We start from the raw sequence: 21,952 nt of genomic DNA, 5'->3' as shown, positions 1-21,952 counted from the left end.
GGCAGTTAACACTAGCACTGAATAACACTAATTTTGGCATTAAAGTTTTCAAAAGCCCGGTGAGGTGTAAAATGTGTTACTAACTGCAATACATCAAGCCACCTACCCACAAGGATCTCTAAAGCACCTTAAATCTATCTAGAAAAAGACTTCATATTCACAGTAAAATAAAGCATATCATTTTGGCTGGAAAAAACCATACTCCTGTACTCAAGCAGTTAGCAAGACTTTCTCCACCACATTAAAATATTTGACATTTCAGCAAACTTCATTATTTCACCCCCAAAGTAAAATAAAAGCAAATGTGTGAAACTGGGTAGAAAAAAAAAACAGCACCATACAAGATGGAGCAGAATTCATACCTCCTCCCCAGCCAAATGGAAAGGTTGCTCACTGCATGTAATAAAATGTGCATCAGGTCACAGAAAAGGAGAGTGAGTAAACAGACCCTGATTAGTTCCTCCTCCCCTTTCACACCGTGAGTGATTCTAATGCCTTCTAACTGCTACCAGTCTCGGAACTTCTACTATCAAGTCATGAACCAATCATAGGAGTCTTTCCTCTTGATATTTACTTAAATATATTTACTTTTATTTAAATACTTAAATTTAAAAAGTACACAAACTCTTTAAGATTGCCTTGAAATCTATTCCCTTGTACAATGGTAAAGCATAGAGTATTTATTAGTTTAGTTGCTCACACCCATTTAATTATGTTGAGATTGCAGCCAAAAGTCACTACATTCACAACACTTCAGTAGAGCACCTCACAGTACACCAAACCTATATAGCTCCATAATTTGTGTGTACGCTCAATAGCTCACACCATATCAGTTGACATCTACCACCAGTTTTAATCTCCTCAAGAATTTATTAATTACATTAAAACATACAGTACAGTCCTGAAAGTAGAGGGGGAGCCTATGAAAACAGGCACTGATTTTACACATTGCAAGTCACAGTCATATGACAAGACTGGTTTATTCAGTGCTTCTCTAGATTCCATTTTCTTAAAAATCTTTTTTATATTATTGGTAATGAAGAATGAATTTAATATTTGCTGAACAAAGATTAGTAATTAAAAAACCATAAAGGTGAAAATATTTTAATAATGAACCTGTTTTAAAAAACACTCTAAAACTTCTTATACACCATAATAACCTAACTCCTTAAGCAGAGATTTCACATTGCAGTAATAGGTTTGAAAGTTCAACGAGGTATATTATTCTATCATGAATTAGGATTTAGAGTTTGAGATCAACTGCAAAGGCAACATGTTTTGAGTAGCAGTGTTAAGCTGAGGAGTGGTTTTTGCACGTTCTTTTTAAACCCAGCTCCTGAAAAGGTGATTTCTGTGGCTACCACATCGATACAGCTTTAAAATAAAAAAATAAATTCAAGATTAAACTGACTGTCAGAAAGATGGACTTATCCCCATGCATGGTTTCCAGGCAAAGTACAAATACATAAAGGTAAAATGAACCTTGGAAGAGAGATCTTAAATCTCTCCAAATTAACAGAGAGATTCTTGGGATGTAAGTGTGTGGAAATCACTGCAGACCTGCCTTCAGTTCACTTCCAGATCCCACACTGACAAGCTGTGCAATTTTGGGCAAATTCCTGGCAATATTATTTTTTCAAGCTGTGCCCAGTAACACATTTTTCAGAAGAAAGATCTCTTACGATGCCAATATACACTGGCAACCTCATTTCTAGCTGAACCCTTTGCCAAGGAATCAGAGATGAAAGTGAGCTGTTGAGATCCTGACTCTACGCTGCCTTCCACTGCAGCCCATTTAGGAAACCTTACTATGCTCAACATCAGAGACCAGCAGAGCACCAGTAAGCAATTGACCTTTCCCTGATTTTCCTGTGTTATTTTTCTACAGAAAACAACTGAAGGTCGGATGAACATTTTCCACATTTTTCTATGAAATAATGCAGCCAGATTGCACATTTTACTGAAAAGATCCCTGAACCCTTCAATAGTCGTAGGCAGAATAAAACAAAACTAAAAAATACCGCAAAGAAGCAGAGGACAGAGTTGCAGCATATACTTAGTGTTCCATGTTAGATAAATTAACTGCTATTCCTTCTGACAGGATGGATAAAGGGTACATACTTGCGTATCTGTTCATATGTGAAAAGAACAGTATACAGTGAACTAATGTGTCAAGCTGAGGTAGCCAAGCCACATGATGGCTGTTTTTCTACCTTCTCTTCTCTATGAAAATGGGCTACCACAGGAATCCCAACAGCAATCGGTCATCAGTCAGCAAATTATGGAATTCCAACTATCGCCATGGCTGTTCTGAATCACCACCGAACAACAAAGTGTACAGATATAAGGACCTGAGCAATTCTGTTGCTATCTGAAAGCATTTATTCAATGTTCTGCTATCTTATTCTACTTATGTCACAGCTGCAAATGCCCTGGCTTACAAATCCCCAGTAATCACCGCACACACAACTATCAGGAGCAGCGTGTTCCACACTTATTCTAAATGCTTTTCCACTACATACAAGTGGCTAGAGTGGCATTCTAGATGAACAGCTCACGTACCACTTCAGGCCTTCTCCACCTTGTGGGGACTTGGGTACAACTGCCTGCTGTGACTGGTAGCTACAATGCTCTAGTTAGAAACATTCGAGAGAAGAAATATGTACAGAATTCGTATCTCCAAGTCTATTTTGTAAAAACTGTAACAATATTGATCTTACAAAGTATAGGTGTGCATTCCACAGCAGATAGGAATACCAGAAATTTATTGTCGCCTCCACTAATTTCTTCATTGGTGAGACAAAGAAAAGGAGCTTTTTTTATTCCTTCTCATGACTTACTTGAAGAAAGTTGTTTTCAGAACACAAGGAGTCTCTCCAAGAAAAGCTTCCACGTCTCAGCCTTCTCAGTCTGAGATTCTTCCAAATACAGGCTTGCAAAAGCATTTAATAGCAGTGTACATCAAGAGGTAATTATGACCATCGGAGGACCTAACGTCTTTTGGTTGAAAACCCAATCACCCCACTCAAATACAATACGTCCTATTTGCAAAGCTCATAGGAAACAAATATTTCAGCATTGCTTATTGAAGGTACATGCACAAGGAAAGTAATTCACTATGTATTTTAGCAGCTATTTTGTAGAAATACAGTCAAGTAAAAATTGTGCATACACAATTATTGCACAGGTAGAAGACACTTGCCTTTTGTAACAATGAAACACTATTTTCTAGCCAGCTATCTAATGAGAATATTTGCCTGGCATTACACAAGCCGTATTTTCAAGTTTTCAGCAGCAGACCGTGAGAATTAGCTTTCATGCTGTTCCATAAACATTTCAAGCATGTGCCCAAACATCAATATCCTCTGCACTAAAAAAGAAGAAACAAATAAATCAGGGGGCTGTGCTTCACAGCATGGTTTTGTGGGCCAGAGTATTGGGCAACATTCAGCAGCACGCACAGGCGAAGATCAAGTGTTCCTCCCTGTGACAAGTATCCTTTGAAATCTTTCATTTACTGGTAAACAGATGTACCATTAACCTACCACATTTAACTCTCCTCGTGACTCCAACACAAATAAAAGACCTGATGCCAAAGCACCCATTTACATTAGCGCTGATTCACTAACAGAACAGAATCAGCAATTCTCTGAAATATTTCCAACAAAGTCAAAGTTCTGAACTGCACAGCCATGATTTTAAGATGAAGAAACTAAATAGCAGCTGGATGATTATATCTATCACTGTCCTCATGAAAAACCATTTGGTGTTCCCATCAAGATACTACACCAACACATGCAATAGCAAAACGGCAACTCCCTCTCTTCTTAGAAGAGTTCCCTCTCTTCTTCCTAGAAGATTTCATTTCTGTTTGGGGCATCGGTGTTAGCACGTAACATGAAGAAGACGTGGTAGAGACCTGAAATCTTTGCTTATCCAGAAAGAAATATTTTCTTCAGAGTATCAGTGGAGGAACAACCACTTTGCAGAAGCAGCACCTCCACAGAACAGTGCTTTCTGGAAACACTTGTACTTTGTTCCAAAGCAGATGAGCGATGAAGCTGTACCTGTACAGGGATGCTTTCACAATCACACCAAACCACTTTTCAGTCTTGCTAGCCAGCTTCTAACAGAATCATCCTGGTGGAAGAGAGTCCATAGATCACCCAAGTGACCACAGTGAGCATAGTATTGTCAAGATATTCAAGATGTTTCTCTTCTGGGTAGTTATTGATATTCTTTTCTGTCACCGATGCTTAACATTCTACTGTAAAACCTTATGCAGCAGAACAGACACTAACTGGAATACACATCTATAAATATAACGTTGACATCCACTGAGATTCCCATCAAAATCTTTGGGGCTCAATAACACATTTTGGCCACAGTAATTCCAAGAGTTTCCATAGCATTATTCTTATTTGCTTTGTGCAGAGCTATAAAATGAGATAAAAACCATTCTCAGCAGACCTCAGAGATTTATCTGCCTTTTATATAGTATGAAATAGATGATACAGTATCCTTTAACACTTGGGAGGAGTACCAAGTATCTTCTGAATGGGTGTGATATAGGAGAGTAACATGGGGTATCAGCGGGCGAGGGGCCAGATGCAAGCACATGGAAGCTTCTCAGGCACCCATATGAGGATATGTTTTAGGGACCACTGAAAAACAAGTGACATGCCCAGAGCAAACAGTGATACTATGAAATTCAGATAATTCTACACATCTCTTTGCTGAATAAAACATAAGTCAACTGCTGTGATCTGTTCCAAAGGAAATTCCACATACCTAGCAGCAAGACTTGTGTGTGACGCTTTATTTTGAGGAGTCAGTACAGATAATTTTGAGAAAATGAACAGAAACACAGCTCACCATGTAGCTTACACATCTTGTACAGCTTCAGACTACACTCCTCAAACATCCCAAACTGAACCAATTATAATATATCAATTAACTGTTGTCAAACAATGCAGTAAGAATTATGAGATTCTAACTTATTTCTCTTTAAAATCCTGTCTGATCTGGGGCTCCCTACACACTGGTACATGAAATGCAACAATGGAATTCAAAGATTTATTGCTTTCTTTCATGTTTCTACATAATGAAGGATAATAGGTCTAATGAGAAGTCTTAAGAGAACTATTTCTTTCATAATTTTGAGACAGAATACCAGAGAACTTAAAGCCAACATGAAAGCATAAGCTTTGAATGGCGCTCTGAGAGCCAACAGCAATAATGACAAGAAGCTTTTTAAAACTTTTGCAAATAATAAATTCTACAGGCAAGCAAACAGCACAGGTAGAACTCAGAGAACTCACTGAGGAACTGTTGGCTTCGCTTTCACCCACAATAAAAACCTGAGATGAGGGAACAACACAACAGCCATCAACTGCCCTACCTTCAGCATCTGGACTTGACTTAACCCAAATCTTTTTTTAGAAGTTCACTGCTGTAAAACCAGGGAAGCAACCAAGATAGCAGCATCAAATGCTAACGGAATGCTAACGGTGTTGCTACACACTTAGCACTTAAAGAGGCACATTTGCAAAGTTTCATCTCCTCTTTATGTGAGGGTGTAAGTGGAGACAAAAAAGGAAAATATGGTCACCCAGCTTTCACAAGAAGCAGAGATAGCAAACAACAGCATCACTGTAACTTGAAGAGACATGAAGATACAGTATGATTCACAACAGCTGAAGATAAGTAAAATACACGCGTTCAGAAACCCAGAAACAATTTATGTTCTCAGTTATCACACCCCTTCAGGCTGGAACCACTGACTTTAATTCTCCTGAAGTCCTCACTTCGATGAGGGTTGGTGCACACTTCTAGAAAAATCCTGATGTTTGCACCAATCACACCTCCATGTGCCTCCTCCATCTGAAAAATGAGCCACAAGATCCTTTAGCACAGAGCAGTGGGAGCTGTTTATTCTTACCCTGTCCATTTGAAAGGGATTTTAAGTATCCTACAAGTCCTGACTTGCTGCTATGCCTGTTGTGCTCTGGTGGCCCTGATGACAGTATTTCAGTCCACTTAACAGAAACTGTCCCACAGGAGATATCAGTCCTTGACACAAAGCCTCACAATAACTGTACATTCAGATAATCTCAGGCTATCGATCATTCAACAAAGGTGAAATATTTTACTGGCTGCATATTAAAAAGCACACTGTCAGTAAGGAAATTGTTTGGCCAATGGCATGCAGCAGCCTGCGAAGAATGACTTTATGGCTGACAGATAAAAGATGCTAACGTCACAGAATCAGCAACAACCACTGTCAAACCTTCCTAACAATGTTATGGAAAAAAATGAGTCAGGATTGCTGCATTTTCTGACTCCCAGCTGTCCTTCCCAGGTCAGGTCTCAACCTTGAGTTTTTCCTGCTTTAAGCAGTCCTACATCTCACAGTTCATGCACACACCCTAACTGGAAGGGAAAGCATTGAGTACTTCAATACCAGCTGCCCGCTGGCAATGCATGCAGCCTTCTGGTGGTACATAAACCTCACTACCTCTGTTGATCTGATGTAGCTTAAAACCAGTACTTACTCATGTAGCTTCAGACACAGAAGTGATGCAAGTCCCAACAAAATCCCCCCTCACCTTTCATTTCTCTCTTCTGACCACAGTAAATGCCAAGCCTCTTCCAGTTTCTCAAACTGAATTACAGTGCAGAACCCTCAGCCATGCTTCAGGAACTTTTGTGACCCTCCTCACCCATGCAAACCTATTCAAGTGGCTGGGACTTTGCCTAAGTAAAGGAAGAGTGAAGAATTCTGAACAGAGCCCTTATTGTGTCAGGTAAAAAGAAATCAAAAGGTCATCTCTTGGCAGAAGAGCCTGAACTTATTTATGCTTAAGGGCAGGTTAATACAGTGCGCTGACCTTCACCTGACATCACTTGAAGCTACGGGAAAACGTACCCAAGTGCCTAAAAACTGAAAAAAAAGGATTCAAAATGTGAGAGACTTCTTGGCATTTCAAGAAAACAAGTACAGCTGATTGCAAACTGCTGGGAAAGAAAACAGAGTCAAACAGAGTAACTCCTTCAGCATTGTGAGCTTCAGTTGATGCTTTAAATATTCCCTATGCAACAGGCAGACAGTGCAAGAGCAGTGGGGATCTTTGAAAAGAAAAAAAGTGACTGCTTTTTATTTTCTTTAAATTAGCAGTTAGAGTTCACTGCTGTTCAGCGTACTGCTTAACGTCAGTAAAGTGACCTGAGCTCTAATTGAGTATCCACTGCTGGAGGCAGGGAGAAGATAGGCTGAAAGGAATGCAGCTCAAACGTCAGCTCTCTTAGGACACTGCCTGACACTGCGGCTCCCGGGTAAGTATGAGATTTGCATGGTCTGAGTAAATGGGAATTCTGACAAGCCCTTGTAACATAACTTTGGGAAACCAGCAAATCAAAAAGCTGAAACACACCAATCAACACCACCTTTCTGAACCCTCAGTTACCAGCAAGATACATTTGGAAACAGTTTCAATCCCTCTTCCATTTCAAAGCAATAAAAACAAATCACAACTTCATCACAAGCAGCACGGTTCAGGAGTCAGATCCATTTCTGTCAATTCTAACAGTATTAGATAGAGCAGCATTTTCATCTTTTCATGCTTCCATCATTCAAAACCACACAGGGAATTTTTTTTCCTCCTTTCAATCTATTGCTAATTATAATTATTTAATTTTCTACCATGCTCCCAACTGGTGCCAGCAGAATTGCCGGTGCCTGGGGAATCAATCTGAAACTGATCCTGCAGAATTTTAAAATTCTAATGAGAAGCAGCCAAAGTTCTTCAAGCTTCTTAGTGGCAACGCGAGCAAAACCTTGAGTTGTAAGGATAAAAGTCTTTTTGATGCACTATCTATATTAAAAAGTACAAACAATGTCTGAAGAAGTAAAGAATACAGGACAGCGCATTTTTAATGCCTGGTTATCACTACGATAATCAAAGCTGACATCCAGCCTTAACCCCCGTATTTCAACACATGATCAGTAATTTCTGGGTTGCCAAAGCTGAACAATACTACCAGTTAATGGTTAACATACTCTGCTCTTTTAAATCCTTATTCTTATGCTGTTTGAGTTCAGCAGACTCCACATGATGCCCCAAAGAACTGCAACATTTGTCTGCTGTTCCACATCCACCTCCCCAGTGAACGTATCTTCACAGAACTACGGGAACATGAGACAGAGCCTTCACTGCTGCCAGATTAAGTTATTGCATCCATCCTGAGTAATTTCATCAGCCTTTTGGGCAGCTTGTGTCATGGGATGTCATTTTATTGTAATTAAGCAGGGTGGGATTGGACGGGCTCTTGCTTCTCTTTGCCAATCTGATAAGCAAAATCATTCTTTTTACTTTTGTAGAAATGACATTGTAGATAGAAATAACCAAACAAGAACACAAGCATAACATAAAACCAACCACTATCAGCACGACTTTACCAAACCAGAATGAGAGCAATCACTGTAACCACAGAAAAAAAAAACAGGACTGAATGTGAAATTGAATTTCCCAGCCAATATTTACTCTCAGATTGTTGTCAAGGGTTTTGCTGAGTTTGCCATCTAGAACTGGAGTTCTCCTTCCACACACTTCTGGCCAGCGAAGCCAAACGGAGTCACCGGGGAATCCGCCTGATGCAGGATTACAGATTTTAGTCATACCATACTTGAGTATCTAAGTGACGTCTGTCTCCTGGAGGAGTAGGATTCTTCTACAGATCCAATTGCTGACCCAGCAAAGCCTGGCACAACAGATGTTTTTCACACAGACACGGTTTTTAAAAGAGGGCTTTTTTATCCACCCTCTTCCCAAAACAAGAGCAGAGATAACGTGGTGCAGGGCAGACATCACAGCCCTGTATGATGGCAACTAGCAGGAAACCACACTACTTCTGTGCAGGGCTACAGACCGTGTCCTCCAGGCTCACAGTAAGCATCCAGCTCCAGGCAGTGTGCTGCTCCTTTGTCACACTAGGCCATACAGTCATACAGGACAGGACTTTTGGGCAAGCAAGGCCCAAGGCATCACCTCACCCAGCAGCAGCCCTGCTTCCACATGGGCACAGGCAAGTTCAGTGAGATTCCAGTCACCCCTAGGTTTCCCTGTTGAACTTCATTTCTGCAAAGTAGTGGTCAATACAACCCCCAAAGACAGAGTAGGAAAGCTGAAAATCCCATCACCACAACAGCTATCTCTTGAATTTAATACAAAGGGAATGTTATTTTCTTACTTAAAATATTAAAAAGGCTGGGTTTGGGGGAAATATATATACATATATTAACTAAGAAAAGTGAAATCAACAAGAATGCCATAAAAAATCATAGCTTTGTAAAGAAGTGCATTTCTCTCCATATTTAATCACATAAATCTGGGTAGTGTAAGTTCACAGCAGTCTTAAAAGAAGTGGAAACAGGACCACAGAAATAGCGAACAACCTTTTTGCTGACTCTCTGTAGAGGAATGAATTGTGTCTACCAAGCTGTGTATTTAAATGACTTTTTTGGTACCCAGAGAGACTTCTGAGGCCCCACTTCCAAGAACTGATGATGTGACAAGCACTGCTCCCATTTAAAGAGCAAGGCACCAGCTCCTGGGCTGCCAAAGAGAAGACTGCAAATGCAAACTCTGAAGAGCTCAGAGAACACCAAGCCAGACACACTGATTTTAGAATTTCCTTATCTGTACACCAGACTCTGATTGGGGCAAATCTACCTTTATCTTCCTAAATGCAGACTGTACTGCACACCAACAAACTGCTGGCTTCTGGGACAAGTTGTAGCTTCTGGGACTCTGCTAATGTCACCACCTGTTCAGCAAAAATTTATTCCTGGAGCTCTGAAGTCATTTCTTCCTCTAAATCTGATGAGGACATTAGATATATCTGTGCTGATAATGCCTTGCTCCTGCTCCTTTTATAAACCACTTATAACCTGCCAACTTGATTCAGTGCTGCTCAGAATTCGCAGTTGTTACATTGCAGGACATTCTCTGTGCCCAAAGAAATTCATCTTTATTTCTGTTTCACAAACCATTGTCCCGAAGTGATGATAAGGAAAAACGTTTGAAGAAAGGAGAGGTCCACACTTTGGGCAGAGCCAACCTCCAGCTACATCAGCACTTGAACATTGCCACGTTTAACATTGATGGACTCATGCAAGTTGGGAATATGAGCCAAAGCCTGAGCAGACAGTTGCATTCGTGCCTTCTGTCAATTCCTTCCCACCAGCTACTGTGGTCAGAGAATGAGCTTTGACCACAGCTCAGACACTGCATTAGACCCACTGAAGAAATAATGAGCACCACTTGCATGCAGGACCAGGAGACACACAGAATGATCTCCTTACATGTGAATGCATGCACATCAACAAATGGAATTTAAACTAATTCTGAAGGGTGGTTTAAAGTGCTGGTACGATGTCACAGCTCAAAACAGTGGTCGTTCTTTCCAATGGCAAGAGCACACCACGTGGGAACGCCTTGATCCAAAAGTCACTGAAGTCAGTGATAACATTTTCCTTGATTTTACTGACCCTCAGGACCAGAGCTTTCAAGCAAACAGATGCCCACTCTTAAGCTTACTAAGAAAAGAACCCACAGGACCAATGGAAAGAAGCCCTTTTTAAAACTAATTTTTCCATCTATGGAGTATGGAATCTTCCTGTGAGGGGAAATTCCAAAACTAGGACCAAAATAAATACTGAAGTGGGATGCCAAGAAGTAGCAGCACAGGACTGATGTGCAATAGCCAACAAGCAAGTCCTCCAGCTGCAATTGGAAGAAACACAGCAATAAACCTCAGAGGCACATGCTACACCATTTGTTTTTGTTCCTTTGTAATACATGTTTTTATTCCAGTGCCTTTTTTTGTTTTGAATTGTTTTTATAGAACTTAAAGCAATGTGTACACATGTTTTATCTTCAGGAAATTTAATAATGGTAAACGTCCTGTGATCATCATCTCTGAAGAAGAGATAAAGGAAAAGGAAAAAGGCACCAGTGAGGCTCATCAGTGTCAGTGGTGCTGCTGGAAAGAGAAACCCACACTCCAGCAATTCACCCACAGCACCTGGTCAGAGATGGAGATACTCTTCTTTCACAAGGATTATATTCAGATCCTATCAACACTGGAATATTTCTAGTTCTTGCCAAGGTCCTACCACTTAGAAGCATGTAATGAATGTCCATAGATGGTGCTGACAGCTCTGCTTGTTTAACAGCAACCAAAGCTCCATGCACTGACCCATCTCTGGGAATGCCATGACTCTGCAGGAGAAGCTGCACAATGAGATATGTGACATGACACTCACAAGTCCCCAAGAGAAAGCCGGGTGGGACAGAACATTCCATACGGAGCTAAGCGAGTTGTTTTAAACCATGGACTTTGTATCTGCTATTGCCAACTGAGCAAAGAACACAACAAAAATGAACCAACTCTGAAGCACAGTTTCAGCAATGGTCTCTTTATACAGGGTAAGAGATGAGGATACACTCAGTGCCCATCAGATCTCTCTCCCAAGCAATCTTCTTCACTTGTATCTGCCTAACATCTCCCTAATGAACCTTTCAAACTAAGTACATGCATTCTCCCTAAACATCTAATGAACATAAACACAATTTTCCAGTGTAACACACTATCCTGAATGCAACAGAAGTTATTTACATGCTGATACACAATAAACAACTCTTAGATAAAACAGATCAGCAATGCATAGTTATGTCCACTGATCACATTTAAACCACTTAAACCCATAACAGAATTAGCCTTGTAATTACCTGATTCACCCTCTGCACTGCATTAACATCAGGTTAAGCTGCTTTCTGAAAACAAATGAACTAATAACTGAGTTGCACATGTGCCTAGTTCAGAGGACAGGGCTCCTCACAGCACGTCCTCCAGCTAGGTGAGGGAAAGGAGAGCACCATGATCACAGGATGTCTCGCAACTAAAAGGTACAAAATGCTTTGCCTGTCTACAGTGACAGTGTTAGCTGACAGCCAGCTGAACACAAGCCAGCAGTGTGCCCAGGTGGCCAAGAAGGCCAATGGGATCCTGGCTTGTATTGGAGACAGTGCAGCCAGCAGGAACTGGAGGTGACTGTCCCTCTCTATGCAGCTTTGGTGAGGCTGCATCTTGAATACTGTACTCTGTATACATAGGATCCCTCACTGCATGAAAGACATTGAGGCCTGGAGCGTGTCCAGAGAAGGGCAATGAAGCTGTGAAAGGTCTGGAGCACAAGTCTTATGGGGAGTGGTTGAGGGAACTGAGATTGTTTAGTCTGGAGGAGGCTCAGGGGAGGCATTATCACTCTGTACAGTGATAGAAGGTTGTGGTGAGGTGGCAGTTGGCCTCTGCTCCCAGGTAACAGCAATAGAATGAAAGGTGACGGCCTTCAGTTGCACCAAGGGAGGCTCAGGTGGGATATCAGGAGCAGTGATGCACTGGCACAGGCTGCCTTGGGAGACAGCGGAATCCCCATCCCTAGAGGCATTCAAGAAACAGGTAGATGTGGCACCAAAGGACATGAATATTGGCCATGGTGGGGATGGGACTAGGTGATCTTAGTGGTCCTTTCCAACCTTAATGATTCTATGAAGAAATGACAGTCTTCTAAAATTGAAGCCTGTTGTGATAATACAGCAAAACAGAGGACAAAGTTAAAATTGTTATGCTTTTTCTGACTGTGAAGTGCTTAATCATCAAATCTCAATGTTCTCTAAGAGAATAACTGACAAGCCACAGGAGTCCCTATGCTGACTGCTCTTAACTTTAGACAGCAAAATGAGATTTAAGGCATAAGGAGAAAAAATGTGTCTGACATTTCTTCACCCCTGTTTTCAACAACTGTCTCTGTCAATGCTCCAAACATTACATGTCAGATTTAACATCACAGAGCACTGAGACTACTATGTTGAAAAGCAGCTTTTCTGCAGTCACTGTCCACACAGAACCACACACACAAGCCAGACTTCAAGAGGATTCAGTTTGGTTTTGTTTAGTTTCATGCATGTTTGCCCAGTGCAGTTATTCATTTTATTCTACAGCAAAAGCAAACTTTTTATACTGCAATCATAAAACTCATCACCGTGCACCAACAACCTAATTAATTTCCTGCAATTAAATCTGCTGGAGCTCTGAAAGAACCTGTTGTATGAAGTGTGAAAGGACAACAATCTTGCACCACGTAACACTTCTTATTCCAAGTGCTTCTGAGAGCTATGAACCAGAATTGGCCCCTTTGATTCCAATGGAACCATTCCAGATTAGAGCCACCATAAGCAAAACCAGCCCTGCTTCTAAAAGCCATGTTCAGGACACAGTTATAACAAATAACCTGCACTTCTTACCTACACACACTTTGAAAGCCTCTATATGATAACTCAAAACAGCTGATCTCCTACTGCCAGCATTACTATGCATTCTCATCTTACAGCACTTTTCTCCTCAGAAAACACTCTTCCTGGTCCACTGACATCCAAAGTCTCACTGGAATCCTTGGGAGAGAGGCAACAGAAAAGAAACCACCAGGAATTACAGCTGCCTAATGAATTTTGGCAGCATCACGTTTCATTTTAAACCCCTGATAATATTGAAAGGGTGGAAGTCACATCCACCAATAGATCACTTCCAGTCTCACGCCAGAAAGAAGTCCAACTTGGCAAGCTGCAGTTTGACAGACCACACTGTGTGAGTGCACCAGCAGTCCTACAAACAGCACTGAGCTCAGACACATCTGGGCACTTCCAGGCCCCAGTGTTATCTCAGAACAGGAAAGGAAGACAGCAGGGACACAGTTAAGTTAATTAACAGCTAGTTAATTAAATATCATTTCTGATTAAAAAAATAAATAAATCACACTGATTCATCAACAGATGAGCACAGTGAGCTACAGATGTTTCTACTGCCTTTGTTGGCTTTGTACATAATTGAATCCTCTAGATTCTGTCACATCCACTAGTGGAAGCCTTCCTGCTGCTGTGTAAGCCGTGCTGAGATGGTCTGGAATTTAACTTAGTTCTGCTGACCCCTTGACCAAAAAGAACATATAACAGAATGAAAACATACAGAAAGGTGTTGACACCAGTATTAGATGTGGGAAAACTCCCATAAGAGAAATGACTGAAAGGTGAAGAATTCTTTGCTCTGAAAAAATTGGAGTGATAAGGGAGAGAGAGTATTGGGCACTAGGATTAGAACCACAGAATCGTTAAGGTTGGAGAAAACCACTCATAGCATCCAGTCCATCTGCCAGCCACCCCCACCATCCCACTGCCCACGTCCTGCTGCCACATCTCAGCAGCTCCAGAACACCTGCATGGACAGTGACTCCACCACCCCCTGGGCAGCCTGTGCCAGTGCATCACTGCTCATTCTGAAGAAATATTTCCTAATATCCACCCCAACCTCACCTGGTTCAGTTTCAGGCCACCACCTCTCATCCCATCGCTGTTACCCGGGAGCAGAGGCTGATCCCCACCTCCCCACAACCTCCTCTCAGCAGCTGTTGATGAGTGAGGTCTCCCCTGAGCCTCCTCCAGACCGACCCACCCCAGCTCCCTCAGCTGCCCTCCATCACACCCGTGCTCCGGAGCCCCCACAGCCCCGCTGTCCTTCTCTGGACTCACTCGGGGCCTCAACGTCCTTCTTGTAGCGAGGGGCCCAACACCGAACGCAAAATAACAAGCCGAAGGAAGCAGTTTCCTACACACAACATCAACCTGCGGCCGCGGCGCTGACAAGGCTCCCGAATCGCGCAGACAAACAGCGGGTAAACCGGGCTCAATGCGGCCCACGGAGCGCACAGGTGCGGGCACGGCACGGAGCGGCGCTGCCGGAGCCGCACGAGGCCGCCCGGACCCCGCGGTCCCGCAGCCCGATCCCGCACATCAGCGCCGACAAAGGCAGGAGCGGGATCAGTGCGCACCGCTCAGATGCAGCGGCAAAGCAGAGCACAGCACAGCACAGCAGAGCAGAGCAAAGCAGAGCAAAGCAGACCCGGCCCGGGGGAGAAAAGTTACGACGCACGTTTTTCAGGAGCAAAGCTGGGCTGGTCTCTCCCCCTCCCGCTGCAGCCCGGCCGGATTCACTCGCACTAAGCTGCCGGGACACGCTCCTGGTGCTTCCCTGGATGCAGCCCCTGCAGCCCGGCGGCAGTGAAATGGCTCCTGGCACGGAGCGGGGCACAGCGGCAGCACGGCGCTAACAGCGGAGATGGGAGAAGGTCTCACAGCCGAGTGGAGACAAACTTCCCCGGGCTCCGCGAAGCCCGAAGAAAGCAAAGCAAAGCAAAGCAATGCAACGCAACGCACCGCAGCCCCCGCCGGGCCCCGCAGTCCCGTCCATCCCCCCAGGCCGACCCCCAGCCCCGGGCACTGCCCGCCCGTCCCCCCCAGGCGCGGTGCCCCCCCCGCCCACCTGGCGTGTCCTCACCTCGCGGTCCGGTCCCGTCCCGTCCGGCCGCCCCGCGCCGAGGCGCTGTCGGTGCTTCGGGGGCGAGATGCGGCACCCGGGCGGCCCCGCGCATGGGAGGCGGCCCCTCGGCCGGGAGTGCCGGACGCGGCCGCAGCGCCCCGCAGACCCGAGGCGTTTTCCCGGGGCCGATGGACGCAGCCTCCGCCGCGCCGCCTCTCTCTCCCCTGGCTCCGGCTGCGCCCCGCGCCAACGTTGCGGCTCGTCCCGCTCCTGCTGCCACCTGGCGGCAGCGCCGCCGCCCTCCGATGCTCGCGGGGCCGCCGGGGCGCAACCGGGCGAGGCGCGTGGCCGCCCCGACCCGCCCTGGAGCGGCCCCCGGCGGAGCGGGGAACGGAGCGGGGGGAGAGAACGGAACAGAGCGCTGTGTGCAGCACGAGGGGCGGGGAACGGCACCTTCCGACGGCGCCGGGGCGCGGACGTGCCGGGGGGGAGGCGGGCCATGGCCGGGGGGCGGCGGGGCTCGTGGATGTCGGGGCCGCGTCTGCTCCCACCGCCGCGGGCACCTGCCGCTCGCGGTACCGCCGGGCTGGCCGAGGTTCCCGTATCGCGGTGCTGACGCTGCGGGTCCTGTTTGTCCAAAAGTCTGAGATTTGGGACCGAGGCGGCAGCAGCGTCATCGTCGCGCTGCTAAAAGCAGAGCCCGTAGGAGCGCACGGCAGGATCTATTCTGAGAAGTTCTGAGCCCATCAGTGAAAATGCGGCTTTGTCCCTCTGCTCCTGCTTTGCAATAAGCGTCCGGATCTAACAGCCCTCAGGGTGCACACACCGAACGATACAATGAGCATCCAGCGCGAGTTCTGAGCTTCCGAACCAGATTGGTACTAGCAATAACCCATTGCAACATTGAGTTTAATGCCTTTTTACTATGTGTATATATTATTCTTGCAGGAACCGACCCAACCAGCTGACCCCATTTGCTTTAAAAAACACAGCAAAATACGTTGTTTTTTCTTGGCAACATTCTCAACTCAATTATACCTGAACGCAGCCCAACCACTGAAAGATGAAGTGCTGACTGCTATTCCTTGCGCACAGACACACGGTTACTCCATTTCCAAGCCCACGTGCAGCAACAGGCACTAAGTGAGAGATGTACTGCGGACAACCTCCTTTCCCTGCGTGCTCAGCAGGCGCTCGCTGCAGCACAGCTTCCCCGGCAGTTTCAGATGCTTTGTGGCTGTAAACAGACAGCTGTAGGCAGCTGCGTGCTAAAGCCTTGCAGGGCTTTCCCACGGGCGAAGAAAGGCCGCATTGTGATGCGGAGATAGAGGCAGTTAGGTACCTCCGAGACCGAGGTCTCACCTGGAGTAGGTAAATGGGTTTGGAAAGCGCACGATTCAATCTACAGAGCATTCCTGCAGTCCCCCAGAGCAGCACCGCGCTGGGCAGCTGGAGGCCCGGACCTGTTTTTAGGGGGGGCTGGAGCCTGTCTGGCGGCTGCAAGAAGCAGATGCTGCACGGCTCTGCCCATGGCACAATGCACTGCATCAATCACTGCTACCTGCTAAGCCAGGCAGCGTGCGAGCAGGAGCAGATTACAGTACTTCGGTTCTGATCTTTACCAGATTAGATGTTCTGCTTCATCTGCTCCACTGATTACACAACTGCAGTTTGTTCTGGGAGAGACGAATGCAGCCAGAGGGATGAAAGTCAGGAGTTTCTTTTCAGGAGCAGAGCCCCAGGTGCTTAGGTCTTAGGTATTAATAAATTAACTAATCCCCACATGGAGGGATTGCTCTGCTTGAGAGTTCCTAACTCATGGTATCAGGGGAAGTTTGCTTAATCCATACCAGTGAAAAATGAGCTAACTAATTTCAGTAGCTCTCAAGGGTGGAGGACTTGTTTCTGCACTAAGAGAAGCTGAGCAGAGTGAGCCCACACTCTGGTAGCCCCAGAGGCCTGTTCTGCTGGAGCTAACAGCACTCAGGAGAGTTGGAGCCTGACATTCAGCATCCTTGTACATGGAAGCACAGAGCATGAGGGGTTCTTCTGAAACACCAAAGAACACACACTCAGCACCTTCCTCTTTCATGCTGCTGTTACTCTCATTTCCCTAATATCTCTTTGTTTTCTGTTTGGCTTTCGGAATGACTGCTCCCTCCCAAGGGCTAATGCAGAGCATTATCTCTTCCCCCCACCTCCTCCCTTTGCCATTGAACAGCTCAGAGGCACACACTAATGCTTTCTCAGCAATGTAGGAGGAAGCTGTTGGGCTGCTGCGGAGGAGAGGAGCAGATCTTCCCACACAGATCTGTGCTTCAGAGAGCTGACACCAGATTTGTTCTGAACAACAGAGTGAGGAGTCCCCTTCTCATTACACCGCAGTGTTATCTGAAGTCTTTCATACTCCACATAACAAATGTGGCTATGTACAAAATATAAAAGAACAATGTATTCAGGCTACGTCTGCCCTTATCTTAGAGATGGACATGAAGGGCATGGTGGGGTGACATCATTATTCCTAGCAGAGAGCAAAACGTGAGTGCTTGGAGGAAAACAGCACTCACATAGAGTTTAAATTGTAATTTCTGAAGGAAATGCTTTTTTAAAGCTTTTGCCACAATATGTAGTAGAAAGTAACGCACTTGAGGAAGATACAGGAGAAATCCAAACCGCTGAGCACAGAAAGGTATAGGGGAGGACATGGATCACCCTATCTGCTCATCTGTTCAGTTTGTGGTTGAGCCACATCTCATCTCCCAGTTAGTAGATAAGGACAGCCACCAGCTCCACTTACCCAGCAAGATGCAAAGGTCTGGGATGCAATGAGTATCAGGGTATTTTCACTCTAAAGCTGGAGGACTTCACTGCCTATGAGTCATTTCCTTGGCCAGCTGCATCTAAAAGAACAGAAGTCTCTCTCAGTTGGTTTCACTAAAATTCTTTGGGTTACAGCAGCCTGGGAATAAGACAGCAGTGCTGCTCTGAACACTCAGACTCGATTACAGTATGAAGCGATAGGACTGGCAAACAGACAATAGGGTAGAACGAGGATCTCTGCCCGGTGGGACTGAGCTGCCACCTCATTAGTCATGAAGATGAATCTCACACCACTAGTGAGAACCAGTGTGCATAATGTTCTCCCACCTGGATGAGGAAGGAGGGAATCTGAGAAAGGAGATCGGACTGTAGTAGAGCAGGAAGCTAGAATTTCCCTGCCTTGAATTGTTTCAGCTACTTATCACTTGTTTAAGTACTTCTCTGTGAGCCAGTAATCGTTGCAAGGAGATCTTTCTGCTTCATTTCCTCCTCTTTGCCAGAGCAGGTGTCAAACATGGCAGAGAGCTGGGAATCTGCTGCCCAGTGTATGGGAGACAATGTCAGATTTGCAGCAGGTCTGCCACGGGTCAGTGGCACAGAGAAGGCACAGAATGTACCTGTTATAGTGAGATCAGGGTGTGGGATGGGACATGACACAGTGGACAGGAAAGAAAGAAAAGAAACAAGCAAAAAACAATACTTGTAATAAAAGAATACACACAGAGAAAACAGTTACCTGGTGGCCTGGGTGAAAGGCAGTGAGGTTTTATGAGTTTTCTCTTCACTCCTAGATCAAATTCCCTTTAAACATCATAACTCAATATGTGACACTAAAGGAAGAAAAGCAGTAACTCAGTCCTTCACTATGCTGAGCAGCAGTAATAATTCTGCAATTCACACTCAGAAGCTGTGCTCAGAAAAGCTTCCATTTGTGCCCATCTGTGCCCTCCCTGGCACGAGGTCAGTTCTGAGAGCACTGGAGACAGACAGAAGTTGTAAAGCTTTTCAGTTACAGAAATGGGAGAACATACCAGTTCAACACTTACTTTACCTCACTGGTGAGGGGGATGCCAGGAAGGGCACTTCCCTGGGACCTGGGCCGAGGTAGCACCAACTCCTCAAGAAGCTCCCAGGAGCACAGCAGAGCAATCTGACTTCCTTGACTAACAGAAAGGACTTCCTGCTTCCTGCCCAGCACCTGGTGCCTCCCTGCGGTCAGTCTGGAGGCTTCTCCACATTGTAGATAAGCACCAGCAACGTGTGGCTGTGTACGGGTGCACAGACCACAACCTCTCCTCTTACTGCTGTGCTACACATAAATGTCCCAATACAGTTCTATTTAAGTGAACTTGTTATTTTTTTCTTAATCGCTGCCTTTTGCTAATGACCATCTTTATTCCCTTCGAGCTAATGTTCCAATGGTATGTCAAATAATGTATCCACATATTTCCCGTGTAAGTGTTCCTTTTAAAACCATTTATCAGGATATTCCGGTTTGGGTGAAGCAACAACGTGCTTTTAGAAAACATGAGAAGTGTACAACTGAGCGGATGTTCTTGTTGGTATTTATTTTCTTTACTGTGCAATAGCAAGACCACAGACCTACAGCACACATGGCTTTGTGTGCGCTGTGTCTTCTGGTTTACATTTAATTTCCTTTGTTGTTTCTCAGCCATACAATTTAAATCTTTCTTTTGCTGTATTTCTAACTGCGGCACATTCTAGTATTTACAAATGGAGAGTGACTTGGCACAGTGTTGGGTGCAGCCTGTGTGCCATCGGGGCTGTGTTCTCCAGCTGAGCCTATCCTCTTTGAGAGCTAGGAAATCTGTACTGCTTTTAAGACGTAATCTCCTCTGAGAATAGTTATGCAAAGCCATAGGGCTACAGACATAACTGGAGGTCTGGACCACAGTGCAGGAGCTGGGTGAGAAACCCACTCACAACCAACTGGGTATCTTGTAGTAAGGAGAGAAAATGGGCTCTGTGCAGAAACAAAGCAGCCAGGAAGCAAGCAACTGTGCTGGCAGCAGTGCCCACACATCTGATAGTGGCAAGGGAAGCTGTTAGAATTCAGGATTTGGGCCTTTGAAATAATCACAGGCCTTGGCATCTTTCATGTTTGAGACTGCAGATGACCAGTCTATGTCTAAGATATCTCTGCTCCTCTGTATGCCAGCCCTGGCTCTTGCTCTGCTCCTCCTCACTTATCACAGACTTGCACACTCCTCTCTGTGCTGGAGCTTTACAAATGAACCTTCTGGCCTGTGTGGGAGCACCATGATGACACCAAGGAAGCTCCAGCATGAGCTTTGACCCGTCTGGGCAGTGAATGTGAGACACATGGTCTGGACAAGTCTCTGGCACATGAGCTGCCTTTGTGAAGTTATTTGCTGATTCAGAGGTGTGAAAACTCTAAAAAACGCAGTGGAAGCAATGGCACTGCTTGTGGTACTGAAACAGCATGGGCTCCTCCCGGGCTGTTATGACTCCATAAATATTGACTTTGGCAAAAGCTTCTGACACAACTATGGGTTTTCTTTTTTTCTTTTTCCTCCCATGTGGGTTCCCTGAGCTAATTTGCTTAAGGCAACATACATGACACAAGAATAAGCCCTTTGAATAGTGATGCAAGTGCTTGGTCATGAAATGAAAAAGGCCTGCATTTTGATTGATAGTGGGGAGTTCATGCTGTTTGCTTGATTTACTCTGGATTCTTTGTCACCTCAGTGCTGTTCTTGCCAAAGTTAGAAGACTATTGATTTTGAGCCAAAATGCTGTTTTTTACACTTATCAATTTGTGCTTTTTTCTCCTCTCCATAGAAGCAGTGTACTTCTACCCGTAAGTCATCTTCTTCAATAAATCTTCTGGGCCTGCTTCTTTTCTCATTTGCAGCAGCGTGAAATCTACAGCAATATAATTTATGCAATGAAATTATCCCTATGCTGTTGATTAGGTGTAGTGCACTCTGGAAAAGTATTACTTTTCTCTGTATGACTTGAATATAATTGTCTCAGAGTGCTAGCACACAAGTTCACACCCACAACGACTATCACCCAATCAACAGCAATACCCAATTCACCCAGAGTATGCACAGGAAAGCTGTGATCCAGTGCAAAAGAAATAGGAGGCTGCAGGTGAAGACAAGTGCACTGAAGGACTGACTGTTTCCCTGCCCTGGAAGGGAAGTCAGACACTTTTTCACCTGGCAAAACACTTCAGAATACACACAGTGTTAAACATATTTATGTGTTTTGCTGAATTACGCCCAAAACTCTATTCTCTTATTCCCAACAGAACAGGGTTTAACCCAGAGGAGATGAAGACAGACAACAACTGCATCTGAGAAGATAGGAGATTGAATGTGAAATAAGGCACGTAGCTGTGCTCTCCCTTGGCAAGAGTAAAAGCAGCTTGGTATCCTCCAGCGATATTTCCAGGAATGCAGGAACCAAATATTTATTACTCAATTTGTACTAATAGTTTCTTGCCCCTTCATCTCAGTGCACATCGCTGAACCTATATCAGACACACGCATGCTGCCCAACCAAACTTCCATTTCCACAGAGGCTGTTTTCAGACAGTTTTTATCTCTAACATTACCAACTCATCTGATTTATTGATTCTTGGTAGAACTGAATGTATTATCTGAAAGCAACTGCCACTGAAGAAAGATTTAGTATCCATAGCCAAACACAC

The 21,952-nt window shown here is 44.7% G+C and overlaps 1 protein-coding gene across 3 annotated transcripts in view; it reads right to left on the bottom strand.

The window, feature by feature from the left end:
- The window catches only part of THSD4 (thrombospondin type 1 domain containing 4), a 239,853-nt gene extending 220,441 nt beyond the window's left edge, over positions 1-19,412 (bottom strand). Inside the window, exons 1-2 of one of the 3 annotated variants that reach the window (XM_032446790.1) lie at positions 19,299-19,412; positions 18,230-18,332 (exon numbers count right to left, since the gene is read on the bottom strand). The gene's annotated coding sequence lies outside the window, so the exon portion shown is untranslated. Of the gene's footprint in view, positions 1-15,045; positions 15,214-15,450; positions 15,566-18,229; positions 18,333-19,298 lie in introns of those variants that run through there. The other 2 variants (XM_015872714.2, XM_015872715.2) reach the window with 2 other exon arrangements.
- Between the last annotated feature and the right edge of the window lie 2,540 nt (positions 19,413-21,952).

Source organism: Coturnix japonica, chromosome 10, assembly GCF_001577835.2.
Source record: "Coturnix japonica isolate 7356 chromosome 10, Coturnix japonica 2.1, whole genome shotgun sequence".
Lineage (NCBI taxonomy): Eukaryota > Metazoa > Chordata > Aves > Galliformes > Phasianidae > Coturnix > Coturnix japonica.
This window is presented reverse-complemented; position numbering and strand designations above follow the sequence as displayed.